This window comes from Arachis ipaensis, chromosome B04 (genome assembly GCF_000816755.2).
Source record: "Arachis ipaensis cultivar K30076 chromosome B04, Araip1.1, whole genome shotgun sequence".
Lineage (NCBI taxonomy): Eukaryota > Viridiplantae > Streptophyta > Magnoliopsida > Fabales > Fabaceae > Arachis > Arachis ipaensis.
In genome coordinates, this window is record NC_029788.2 from 128,791,998 (window position 1) to 128,792,245 (window position 248).

Here is a 248-nt window from a genome sequence, read left to right on the forward strand (position 1 = left end):
TAGTCAGAAGCAGAGCTAAATTGAATTCAGAGAGGACTAAAAATTATTTCGCAATAAAAATAAGGGCGAGGGGACATTGTCCTCTTTTGGTTAATGAAGCTTTTTTTTAAGATGCGGTTGAATTTTTTTGTATACAAAATATACTTGAGAGAGGAAATATGTTACGATAGAATTGAAGTTAGATTTACAATTGTAGATAAAAAAATAAAAATAAAAATTAAGGGTTAGTAATTTTATTTTATATAAAC